The 13,273-nt window shown below is 40.7% G+C and overlaps 2 pseudogenes; both read right to left on the bottom strand.

Annotated features, from left to right (window-relative positions):
• Positions 1-969: 969 nt before the first annotated feature.
• Positions 970-7,529, bottom strand: LOC148703144 (uncharacterized; annotated as a pseudogene).
• Positions 7,530-8,862: 1,333 nt separating this feature from the next.
• LOC108510771 (uncharacterized) lies at positions 8,863-13,242 on the bottom strand (annotated as a pseudogene).
• Between the last annotated feature and the right edge of the window lie 31 nt (positions 13,243-13,273).

Raw genomic sequence — 13,273 nt, 5'->3', positions numbered from 1 at the left:
TTCAAGACACATGACCGGTGACATAGAACAATTTGTCACTTTGGAATCTAAGGAGGGTGGAGTGGTAACCTATGGAGACAATGGAAAGGACTTATCATTGGAAAGGATAAAATTTATATTACTCCATCCACTTTTATAGAAAATATTTTATTAGTTAATTGTCTGAAACACAACTTACTTAGCATAAATCAATTTTGTGATAAAGATCTTAAAGTCACATTTGAAGCCTCAGTATGCATAATCACAAATCCTAAAGATAATAGCATTGTACTTATGGGACATAGGCATGGAAACATTTATATGGTAGATCTTCATGACTTAGGCAAGAAAATGGATTATGCTTAATCACTAATGAAGAAAGGAAAAGTGAAACAAGTTGGCTTTGGCACCGTAGACTAGGACATGCTAGTATGGACTTAATATCAAAACTAATCAAAAAGGATTCGATAAAAGATGTGCCAAAATTGAATTTTGAAAAAGATAAAATCTATGGACCATGCTCATTAGGAAAGCAAACAAAATTATCTTTCAAATCAAAGAATGTAGTATCAACCACTAGGCCTTTTGAACTCATACACATAGATCTATTAGGGCCTACTAGAACTGCAAGTCTAGAAGGAAAAAAGTATGGACTAGTTATAGTAGATGATTTCTCAAGATATACATGGGTTTCATTTCTTGCACATAAGAATGAAGCATTTTCAGCATTCTTGAAGTATAATAAAAATATCATAACTGAAAAGAAGCTCACTTTAATTGCAATTCGAAGTGATTCCTTTCTTCTTACAAAACCAAAATTATGAACCTAAAATATTAAATAAGGAAAGTAAATGAGCTGTCTTGAAAAGGTTGCTTGAAATTGCAGCCACTTATTCTCTTTGATGAGTCAAAACGGGAAAGCAACCAAGGATGGAAACGAAGCCCAATAACATGCCAATTGTGCTGCAATCTTTGAGGATTTCTTTCGGACTATCCCACAGCTTGAATTATGGAATTCCAACCTTGTGGAACATGTTCATCACCTTCAATGGACCTCCACAAATTTGCTTGAGCCCAAACTTCTTTAACCAGCCCGTTTAGTGCCTCCTTGAACACTTTAGCTCGTGCTCTTGTAACCGGCCCAGTTGGAACTTGAACGGGTTCTTTTGTAGTTATGCCATTATTTGCATCATTCCCCTCCTCTTGAAAAGGATTTGCCCTCAAATCATCACCTAAATCAAAAGGACTCAAATCAGTAATATTGAAAGCAGCACTAACATTGTACTCACCGAGCAAATCTAGCTTGTAAGTGTTGTCATTGATGCGCTCTAGACTTGGAAAGGACCATCCCCTCTTGGAAGTTTGGAACGTCTTTGCGCCGGAAATCTCTCTTTTCTCATATGCAACCAAACCCAATCTCCGGATTCAAAAATCAGCTTATGTCGCCCTTTGTTGGCTTGTTTTGTATATTGCTCTGTTCTCCTCTCTATATTGAGCTTTGCCTTCTCATGTATCTGCTTCACAAATTTAGCCTTTTTCTTTCCATCCAAATTAACATGCTCAGAAATGGATAATGGAGATAAATCCAATGGAGTCAAAGGATTAAAACCATAAACAATTTCAAACGATGAAAACTTAGTAGCAGAATGAATAGCACGATTATAAGCAAACTCAACGTGTGGCAAATAATCCTCCCATGTTTTGTTGTTCTTTTTAATCATAGCCCTCAACAAAGTAGACAAAGTCCTATTCACTACTTCGGTTTGACCATCAGTTTGTGGGTGACAAGTAGTAGCAAACAAAAGCTTGGTACCTAGCTTACACCACAAAGTCTTCCAAAAGTAGCCCAAGAACTTAGCATCTCTATCCGAAACAATGGTTCTAGGCATGCCATGTAATCTCACAATCTCCCTAAAGAACAAATGAGCAACATGCGAAGCATCATCCGTTTTGTGACATGGAATAAAGTGTGCTATCTTAGAAAATCTATCCACAACCACAAAAATCGAATCTCTTCCAAGTTTAGTCCTAGGTAATCCTAACACAGTCCATTGAAATATTAATCCAAGGCTCACTAGGAATGGGCAAAGGAGTATACAAACCATTGGGCTGCACTCTGGATTTAGCTTGCCTACATGTAACACATCTACAACAAATCCGCTCAACATCTCGTTTCATGTGTGGCCAATAGAAGTGTTCCTACAAAACAGCTAAGGTCTTAGCTACTCCAAAATGTCCCATTAATCCCCCTCCATGGGATTCCTGCACTAACAAATCCCTCAAAGAACAGTTAGGCACACATAACTTATTTTCTCGAAACAAGAACCCAACATGTCTAAAGAACTTACCACAAGCGTTTTTCTCACAAGCCTGGTACTCTTCACAAAATTCATGGTCATCAATGTATAAACTTTTAATGTGTTCAAATCCAAGCAATTTTGCATCAAGTGTAGAGAGTAATGCATACCTGCGAGAAAGTGCGTCGGCGGCCACATTCTCCTTACCTTGCTTATACCAGATGACACATGGAAACATCTCAATGAACTCTACCCAACGAGCATGCCTTTTATTTAGCTTGTGTTGGCCCTTCAAGTGTTTCAAGGACTCATGATCGGTGTGAATTACAAACTCCTTAGGCCATAGTGCTGCCATGTCTCCAAAGCTCGAACCAATGCATACGACTCCTTGTCATAAGTCGGATAGTTTAGGGCTGCCCCGCTTAATTTCTCGCTGAGGTAAGCAATTGGTTGTCCCTCCTGCATAAGAACTGCGCCTATACCAATACCTGAAGCATCACATTCAATCTCAAACGTTTTAGAATAGTTAGGTAAAGACAATAAGGGGGCGTTGGTTAGCTTCTCTTTGATTAGCTGAAACGCCTTCTCTTGTTCTTCCCCCCATCTAAATTCGACGTTCTTCTTGATCACTTCGGTAATCAAAATGGGAAAGTAAATGAGCTGTCTTGAAAAGGTTGCTTGAAATTGCAGCCACTTATTCTCCTTGATGAATCAAAATGGGAAAGCAACCAAGGATGGAAACTAAGCCCCAATAACATGCCAATTGTGCTGCAATCTTTGAGGATTTCTTCCGGATTATTCCACAGCTTGAATTATGGAATTCCAGCCTTGTGAAACATGTTCATCACCTTCAATGGACCTCCACAAATTTGCTTGAGCCCAAACTTCTTTAACCAGCCCGTTTAATGCCTCGAATACTTTAGCTCGTGCTCTTGTAACCGGCCCAGTTGGAACTTGAACGGGTTCCTTTGTAATCATGCTATTATTTGCAACATTCCCCTCCTCTTGAAAAAGATTTGCCCTCAAATCATCACCTACATCAAAAGGACTCAAATCAGTAATATTGAAAGCAGCACTAACATTGTACTCACCGAGCATATCTAGCTTGTAAGCATTGTCATTGATGCGCTCTAGACTTGGAAAGGACCATCCCCTCTTGGAAGCAGTTTGGAACGTCTTTGCGCCGGAAATCTCTCTTTTCTCATATGCAACCAAACCCAATCTCCGGATTCAAAAATCAGCTTATGTCGCCCTTTGTTGGCTTGTTTTGCATATTGCTCTGTTCTCCTCTCTATATTGAGCCATGCCTTCTCATGTATCTGCTTCACAAATTCAGCCTTTTTCTTTCCATCCAAATTAACACACTCAGAAACAGGTAATGGAGATAAATCCAATGGAGTCAAAGGATTAAAACCATAAACAATTTCAAACGGTGAAAACTTTGTAGCAGAATGAATTGCACGATTATAAGCAAACTCAACGTGTGGCAAACAATCCACCCATGTTTTGTTGTTCTTTTTAATCATAGCCCTCAACAAAGTAGACAAAGTCCTATTCACTACTTCGGTTTGACCATCAGTTTGTGGGTAACAAGTTGTAGAAAACAAAAGCTTGGTACCTAGCTTACACCACAAAGTCTTCCAAAAGTAGCCCAAGAACTTAGCATCTCTATCCGAAACAATGGTTCTAGGCATGCCATGTAATCTCACAATCTCCGGCTCAAGAACAAATGAGCAACATGCGAAGCATCATCCGTTTTGTGATATGGAATAAAGGGTTCCATCTTAGAAAATCTATCCACACCCAGAAAAATCGAATCTCTTCCAAGTTTAGTCCTAGGTAATCCTAACACAAAGTCCATTGAAATATTAATCCAAGGCTCACTAGGAATGGGCAAAGGAGTATACAAACCGTTGGGCTGCACTCTGGATTTAGCTTGCCTACATGTAACACATCTACCACAAATCCGCTCAACATCTCGTTTCATGTGTGGCCAATAGAAGTGTTCCTGCAAAACAGCTAAGGTCTTAGCTACTCCAAAATGTCCCATTAATCCCCCTCCATGGGATTCCTGCACTAACAAATCCCTCAAAGAACAGTTAGGCACACATAACTTATTTTCTCGAAACAAGAACCCATCATGTCTAAAGAACTTACCACAAGCGTTTTTCTCACAAGCCTGGTACTCTTCACAAAATTCATGGTCATCAATGTATAAACTTTTAATGTGTTCAAATCCAAGCAATTTTGCATCAAGTGTGGAGAGTAATGCATACCTGTGAGAAAGTGCGTCGGCGGCCACATTCTCCTTACCTTGCTTATATCGGATGACATATGGAAACGTCTCAATGAACTCTACCCAATGAGCATGCCTTCTATTTAGCTTGTGTTGGCCCTTCAAGTGTTTCAAGGACTCATGATCGGTGTGAATTACGAACTCCTTAGGCCATAGGTAGTGCTGCCATGTCTCCAAAGCTCGAACCAATGCATACGACTCCTTGTCATAAGTCGGGTAGTTTAAGGCTGCCCCGCTTAATTTCTCGCTGAAGTAAGCAATTGGTCGTCCCTCATGCATAAGAACTGTGCCTATACCAATACCTGAAGCATCACATTCAAACTCAAACGTTTTAGAAAAGTTAGGTAAAGACAATAAGGGGGCGTTGGTTAGCTTCTCTTTGATTAGCTGAAACGCCTTCTCTTGTTCTTCCCCCCATCTAAATCCGACGTTCTTCTTGATGACTTCGGTAAGTGGTGCAGCTATGCTACTAAAGTCCTTCACAAACCGCCGGTAAAAATTATCAAGTCCATGAAAACTACTAACATTGCCTACACTGTGGGACTCGGCCTCTCTTGGATTGCTCGTACCTTCTCTTCATCAACCAATAAGCCTTGTGCACTAACAACAAATCGCAGAAATACAAGCTTATCGGCGCAAAAAGTACACTTCTTCATGTTAGCAAATAACTTTTCTTTCCTAGGCACATCTAAAACCGATTTCAAATGTACAACATGATCATCCAAGTTTTTGCTATAAATGAGTATATCATCAAAATAGACAACAACAAACCTGCCTATAAATGCACGCAAAACATGATTCATAAGTCTCAGAAAAGTGCTTGGTGCATTAGTCAAACCAAAAGGCATAACTAACCATTCGTACAAACCATATTTTTTTTTAAAAGCAGTTTTCCTTTCATCTCCTTCTTTCATTCTAGTCTGATGATAACCACTCTTTAAATCAATCTTCGAAAACACACAAGAACCATGCAACTCATCTAACATGTCATGTAACCGAGGAATAGGATGACGATACTTTACCGTTATGTTGTGATGGCTCGGCAATCAATGCGCAATCTCCACGTCCCATCCTTCTTAGGTACAAGTAAAACTGGAATGGCGTGCGGACTCATGCTCTCCTTCACGTACCCCTTCTCCAACAACTCACCTACCTGCCGTTGAAGCTCCTTTGTCTCCTCAGGATTGCTCCTATAGGCTGGTCGGTTTGGAATTGTCGCACCGGGAACAAAGTCAATTTGATGTTCAATTCCTCGAATTGGTGGTAATCCATGTGGTGTTTCCTCAGGAAAGACATCCTCAAATTCATGCAAAAGAGAAACAACAGGACTGGGCAAAGCAGGGTCAGGTTCGTTAGTGTTTAAAAATGCCTCCTTGTACAAAACTACAATCATCAGCTGATTTGATTACATTAATCGCTTAATCTCACTCACTTTTGCATAGAAATTCTTTTGTCTTTTCTCTGAATTTCTCTCAATGGCTAAATTTTTATTTTTTTTTTCTCTCTCATTTTGCTCAGCCACTCTCCGATTTTCACTCTTTTTCTTTTGCTCACTCTCTTTTTTTTTATCACTCTCTTTTTGCAACCTCACTTGATCGTCATAAATCAGTTTCGGTGTCATCGGTACAAGAGTGATGGGTTTTTGGTCGAGCACGAACGAGTATTTGTTGGTGAAGTCATCATGCTTAACTCTCCGATCGAATTGCCACGGTCGGCCTAATAGTAAATGTCCAGCTTGCATCGGAGCTACATCACACAAAACTTCATCTTCATATTTTCCGATGCGGAATGAAACCAAAACCTGCTTATTCACCTTTACCTCGCCACTATCATTCAGCCATTGTAACTTGTACGGCCTAGGATGTTTCAGTATGGGCAGTCCTAATTTATCCACCAAGGTTGTGCTTGCAACATTAGTACAACTTCCTCCATCAACAATCATACTACATACCTTGTCTTTGATATAGCACCTAGTATGAAAGATGTTCTCCCGCTGCACTTCTTCCACTTCTTTTGCTTGCAAGCTTAGGAGTCTTCTTGACACCAACAATTCACCTTGGACCGCATATTCTTCATCATCCACGTCCTCCAATGGTGGCATAGAGTCGGTATCGGACTTGTCGTCGGTTTCGATCTCTCCATTACCCCTTATCACCATGACTCTTTTCTTCGGGCATTGACTTGCTATGTGACCCCCGCCTTGACATTTAAAATACTTAATGTCACGGTTTCGAGAAGTGGAAGGGTCAGATTTACCTTGAGTGCCATGGTTGGTTGTTTCTGGTTTTGGCTCGAATTTGGGTTTTGCGGCTGGTTTCTCCTCTTTCTTCACATGACTCGGTTTCCATAGGGAAAAACCCGAATTATGGGATGCACGTGTACCACCCCTCCTCTGGAGTTGTTGCTCCACCTTGATGGCTATGTGCACCATATCCTCCAACTCCACATAATGCTGCATCTCCACCCTATCATGAATTTCTTGATTCAAGCCATTCAAGAACCTAGCCATAGTAGCCTCTCGGTCTTCTTCGATATTAGCCTGGATCAAAGCAATCTCCATGTCTTGATGATAATCCTCCACAATTCGGTTACCTTGTCTGAGCGTTTATAATTTATTGTACGACTCCCGGAGGTAATGGCTGGGCACAAACTGCTTCCTCATCACTATTTTCATCTCTTCCCACGTCTCTACCGGTCGTTCCCTATTTCGCCGCTGGTTCAACACTGACTGATCCCACCACTCAATAGCATAGTCAGAAAATATAATGGCGGCAAGTTTTACCATCTTCATTTTGGAGTAGTTGTGGCAATCGAACACTAACTCTACCTTTTTCTTCCACTCAAGATAAGCCTTGGGGTCGTTTCTTCCTTGAAACGCTGGAATTTTCATCTTAATACTACCCAAGTTGTTATCTTCCCGATTCCTATCTTCTCTAACACGCCCTCCATATCTCCTATTTCCAACAACCGAATCCTGATCTTCTTCTTCATCAAAACCAGCCCCATAATACTCTCCATCTTCATCTCTCGCTCCCCGATGTTGGACTCTTTCCCTCCTACGCAAATTAGGAGCGTTTCGTGGCTGCTCCAAACGTGTATTCTTCATCGGATCCATCCGCTCATGAACCTGCTCTAACTCCAACCTCATTATACGCCTCATCTCACCCATCATCGCCTCCATAAACAGCTTTGGATCAGCCACTCCCGTAACACCTTCGGCACTATTGTGAGACATGATTCCATTCTTCCCTTTTTCCACTCGATAATCCTCTTTCCAGCAACAATTCACCAAGAACCAAGGGAATTCAAGTTCAAAAGTAAGAAAACAAGGGATATGTAATGATTTTTAGGAGCACAATTCAGCAAAATTTCCACGAATTTTTTTTTTTGGTCTTTGGGGTGAGATGATTTTCGGGCTTATTGGAACCAAAATGGGGGAAATCAAACGAAATTTTTTTTGTCAAATCTTTTTTTTTTTGATGATTAGATTCTTTCTTTCGTTAATAACAAAAAAAGATTTCGAAATAAAATTAGAACAAACAGATTACGATCGAAAATGGGTAAAGAAAGAAATTCGGCCAAACTATGATATGTCAAACCGAATTTGGAAAGCTAAAGAACACGGAATTAAGGCACAAAGAAACAACAAAATTCGAACTTAGGGCTAAAACCAATTCGGCCACAACAGATTCGGCCAGACAAGAAAAAGGAAACTAAATTTAAATGGGATTGGCAAACTTGAGACGAGAAATCCTTGGCCCTGATACCAAATGTTGCGAACCGCGTCAAGAATAACGAGACACGTCAAACAATAGGGGAACCCAAGAATGCCCTCGACCCGTTGCTTCAACAAAAACAAGAACCTTGGAATATTTGACCTCAACCCATTGTTTAATGCGAAACAAGAACCTTGGTATAATAAGGAAGACGCCACAAACGGTAGTGGGAATCCGCTTGATAAGTCGATGATGAACGCCACCGAAAATCCGATAAGTTTGAATAGTCCTTCAAAGAACCAAAGAAAATAAAAACTCATAAATTTTCTGAAAAAATATGATGTGCCACTTCCAATAAGCGAAAGGCTTTTTAAATACAAAAGGTCCACGAATTTGCAGCTGCGAAAAAAAAACCCCCCAAAATAGGCTGCCTTAAATTCGCCTAACCAACTAAAAAGGAAACAAGGAATTTTCTGATTCCTTTCTTCTTACAAAACCGAAATTATGAACCTAAAATATCAAATAAGGAAAGTAAATGAGCTGTCTTGAAAAGGTTGCTTGAAATTGCAGCTACTTATTCTCCTTGATGAGTCAAAACGGGTTCCTTTGTAGTCATGCTATTATTTGCATCATTCCCCTCCTCATGAAAAAGATTTGCCCTCAAATCATCACCTACATCAAAAGAACTCAAATCAGTAATATTGAAAGCAGCACTAGCATTGTACTCACTGAGCAAATCTAGCTTGTAAGCGTTGTCATTGATGCGCTTTAGACTTGGAAATGACCATCCCCTCTTGGAAGCAGTTTGGAACGTCTTTGCGCCGGAAATCTCTCTTTTCTCATATGCAACCAAACCCAATCTTCGGGTTCAAAAATCAGCTTATGTCGCCCTTTGTTGGCTTGTTTTGCATATTGCTCTGTTCTCCTCTCTATATTGAGCCTTGCCTTCTCATGTATCTGCTTCACAAATTCAGCCTTTTTCTTTCCATCCAAATTAACACACTCAGAAATAGGTAATGGAGATAAATCCAATGGAGTCAAAGATTAAAACCATAAACAATTTCAAACGGTGAAAACTTTGTAGCAGAATGAATAGCACGATTATAAGCAAACTCAACGTGTGGCATACAATCCTCCCATGTTTTGTTGTTCTTTTTAATCATAGCCCTCAACAAAGTAGACAAAGTCCTATTCACTACTTCGGTTTGACCATCAGTTTGTGGGTGACAAGTAGTAGAAAACAAAAGCTTGGTACCTAGCTTACACCACAAAGTCTTCCAAAAGTAGCTCAAGAACTTAGCATCTCTATCCGAAACAATGGTTCTAGGCATGCCATGTAATCTCACAATCTCCCTAAAAAACAAATGAGCAACATGCGAAGCATCATCCATTTTGTGATATGGAATAAAGGGTTCCATCTTAGAAAATCTATCCACACCCAGAAAAATCGAATCTCTTCCGCGTTTAGTCCTAGGTAATCCTAACACAAAGTCCATTGAAAATATCAATCCAAGGCTCACTGGGAATGGGCAAAGGAGCATACAAACCGTTGGGCTGCACTCTGGATTTAGCTTGCCTACATGTAACACATCTACCACAAATCCGCTCAACATCTCATTTCATGTGTGGCCAATAGAAGTGTTCCTGCAAAACAGCTAAGGTCTTAGCTACTCCAAAATGTCCCATTAATCCCCCTCCATGGGATTCCTGCACTAACAAATCCCTCAAAGAACAGTTAGGCACACATAACTTATTTTCTCGAAACAAGAACCCATCATGTCTAAAGAACTTACCACAAGCATTTTTCTCACAAGCCTGGTACTCTTCACAAAATTCATGGTCATCAATGTATAAACTTTTAATGTGTTCAAATCCAAGCAATTTTGCATCAAGTGTGGAGAGTAATGCATACCTGTGAGAAAGTGCGTCGGCGGCCACATTCTCCTTACCTTGCTTATATCGGATGACATATGGAAACGTCTCAATGAACTCTACCCAATGAGCATGCCTTCTATTTAGCTTGTGTTGGCCCTTCAAGTGTTTCAAGGACTCATGATCGGTGTGAATTACGAACTCCTTAGGCCATAGGTAGTGCTGCCATGTCTCCAAAGCTCGAACCAATGCATACGACTCCTTGTCATAAGTCGGGTAGTTTAAGGCTGCCCCGCTTAATTTCTCGCTGAAGTAAGCAATTGGTCGTCCCTCATGCATAAGAACTGTGCCTATACCAATACCTGAAGCATCACATTCAAACTCAAACGTTTTAGAAAAGTTAGGTAAAGACAATAAGGGGGCGTTGGTTAGCTTCTCTTTGATTAGCTGAAACGCCTTCTCTTGTTCTTCCCCCCATCTAAATCCGACGTTCTTCTTGGTCACTTCGGTAAGTGGTGCGGCTATGCTACTAAAGTCCTTCACAAACCGCCGGTAAAAATTAGCAAGTCCATGAAAACTACGAACATTGCCTACACTGTGGGACTCGGCCTCTCTTGGATTGCTCGTACCTTCTCTTCATCAACCTATAAGCCTTGTGCACTAACAACAAATCGCAGAAATACAAGCTTATCGGCGCAAAAAGTACACTTCTTCATGTTAGCAAATAACTTTTCTTTCCTAGGCACATCTAAAACCGATTTCAAATGTACAACATGATCATCCAAGTTTTTGCTATAAATGAGTATATCATCAAAATAGACAACAACAAACCTGCCTATAAATGCACGCAAAACATGATTCATAAGTCTCAGAAAAGTGCTTGGTGCATTAGTCAAACCAAAAGGCATAACTAACCATTCGTACAAACCATATTTTTTTTTAAAAGTAGTTTTCCTTTCATCTCCTTCTTTCATTCTAATCTGATGATAACCACTCTTTAAATCAATCTTCGAAAACACACAAGAACCATGCAACTCATCTAACATGTCATGTAACCGAGGAATAGGATGACGATACTTTACCGTTATGTTGTGATGGCTCGGCAATCAATGCGCATTCTCCACGTCCCATCTTTCTTAGGTACAAGTAAAATTGGAATGGCGTGCGGACTCATGCTCTCCTTCACGTACCCCTTCTCCAACAACTCACCTACCTGCCGTTGAAGCTCCTTTGTCTCCTCAGGATTGCTCCTATAGGCTGGTCGGTTTGGAATTGTCGCACCGGGAACAAAGTCAATTTGATGTTCAATTCCTCGAATTGGTGGTAATCCATGTGGTGTTTCCTCAGGAAAGACATCCTCAAATTCCTGCAAAAGAGAAACAACAGAACTGGGCAAAGCAGGGTCAGGTTCGTTAGTGTTTAAAAATGCCTCCTTGTACAAAACTACAATCATCAGCTGATTTGATTACATTAATCGCTTAATCTCACTCACTTTTGCATAGAAATTCTTTTGTTTTTTCTCTGAATTTCTCTCAATGGCTAAATTTTGATTTTCTTTTTCTCTCTCATTTTGCTCAGCCACTCTCCGATTTTCACTCTTTTTCTTTTGCTCACTCTCTTTTTTTTTATCACTCTCATGTTGCAACCTCACTTGATCGTCATAAATCAGTTTCGGTGTCATCGGTACAAGAGTGATGGGTTTTTGGTCGAGCACGAACGAGTATTTGTTGGTGAAGTCATCATGCTTAACTCTCCGATCGAATTGCCACGGTCGGCTAATAGTAAATGTCCAGCTTGCATCGGAGCTACATCACACAAAACTTCATCTTCATATTTTCCGATGCGGAATGAAACCAAAACCTGCTTATTCACCTTTACCTCGCCACTATCATTCAGCCATTGTAACTTGTACGGCCTAGGATGTTTCAGTATGGGCAGTCCTAATTTATCCACCAAGGTTGTGCTTGCAACATTAGTACAACTTTCCTCCTTCAATAATCATACTACATACCTTGTCTTTGATATAGCACCTAGTATGAAAGATGTTCTCCTGCTGCACTTCTTCCACTTCTTTTGCTTGCAAGCTTAGGAGTCTTCTTGACACCAACAATTCACCTTAGACCGCATATTCTTCATCATCCACGTCCTCCAATGGTGGCATAGAGTCGGTATCGGACTTGTCGTCGGTTTCGATCTCTCCATTACCCCTTATCACCATGACTCTTTTGTTCGGGCATTGACTTGTTATGTGACCCCTGCCTTGACATTTAAAATTCTTAATGTCACGGTTTCAAGAAGTGGAAGGGTCAGATTTACCTTGAGTGCCATGGTTGGTTGTTTCTAGTTTTGGCTCGAATTTGGGTTTTGCAGCTGGTTTCTCCTCTTTCTTCACATGACTCGGTTTCCATAGGGGAAAACCCGAATTATGGGATGCACGTGTACCACCCCTCCTCTGGAGTTGTTGCTCCACCTTGATGGCTATGTGCACCATATCCTCCAACTCCACATAATGCTGCATCTCCACCCTATCATGAATTTCTTGATTCAAGCCATTCAAGAACCTAGCCATAGTAGCCTCTCGGTCTTCTTCGATATTAGCCCGGATCAAAGCAATCTCCATGTCTTGATGATAATCCTCCACAATTCGGTTACCTTGTCTGAGCGTTTATAATTTATTGTACGACTCCCGGAGGTAATGGCTGGGCACAAACCGCTTCCTCATCACTATTTTCATCTCTTCCCAAGTCTCTACCGGTCGTTCCCTATTTTGCCGCTGGTTCAACACTGACTGATCCCACCACTCAATAGCATAGTCAGAAAATATAATGGCGGCAAGTTTTACCATCTTCATTTTGGAGTAGTTGTGGCAATCGAACACTAACTCTACCTTTTTCTTCCACTCAAGATAAGCCTTGGGGTCGTTTCTTCCTTGAAACGCGGGAATTTTCATCTTAATACTACCCAAGTTGTTATCTTCCCGATTCCTATCTTCTCTAACCCGCCCTCCATATCTCCTATTTCCAACAACCGAATCCTGATCTTCTTCTTCATCAAAACCAGCCCCATAATTCTCCATCTTCATCTCTCACTCCCCGATGTTGGACTCTTTCCCT

Source organism: Phoenix dactylifera, chromosome 6 (assembly GCF_051530095.1).
Source record: "Phoenix dactylifera cultivar Ajwa chromosome 6, Ajwa_hap1_PhDact_Kaust_v1.1, whole genome shotgun sequence".
Classification (NCBI taxonomy): Eukaryota; Viridiplantae; Streptophyta; class Magnoliopsida; order Arecales; family Arecaceae; genus Phoenix; species Phoenix dactylifera.
Note: the sequence above shows the minus strand (reverse complement) of the source record. Positions and strands in the feature narration are given on the sequence as shown.